This window comes from Sinocyclocheilus anshuiensis, unplaced genomic scaffold (assembly GCF_001515605.1).
Source record: "Sinocyclocheilus anshuiensis isolate Anshui unplaced genomic scaffold, SAMN03320099.WGS_v1.1 scaffold136, whole genome shotgun sequence".
Classification (NCBI taxonomy): domain Eukaryota; kingdom Metazoa; phylum Chordata; class Actinopteri; order Cypriniformes; family Cyprinidae; genus Sinocyclocheilus; species Sinocyclocheilus anshuiensis.
This window is the reverse complement of record NW_015554074.1, coordinates 940534-940762: the sequence shown is the minus strand read 5'-3', so window position 1 is coordinate 940762 and position 229 is coordinate 940534. Positions and strand designations below refer to the sequence as shown.

Sequence of the window (229 nt, the reverse complement as noted above, 5' to 3'; positions counted from 1 at the left end):
TTTATTGTATCTCACTGTATCTTGTGTCAATAAGATTTTTTGAAGTATTTCTTTTTTCCGCAAGGACATGTTAAATGGATTGAAATGCTGTATTTTTAAAGTATCTATTCATCAAAGAATCCTGAAAAAAATGGTCACTGTTTCCACAAAAATATTAAGTGGAACATTTCAACAGTAATGGCTGCTGAAATTTCAGCTTTACGATCACATGAAAAAAATACATTTTATC

The 229-nt window shown here is 28.8% G+C and overlaps 1 protein-coding gene across 1 annotated transcript in view; it reads right to left on the bottom strand.

Annotated features, from left to right (window-relative positions):
- LOC107668891 (serine/threonine-protein kinase LATS2-like) overlaps nucleotides 1–229 on the bottom strand; it is a 17329-nt gene that overhangs the window by 13018 nt on the left and 4082 nt on the right.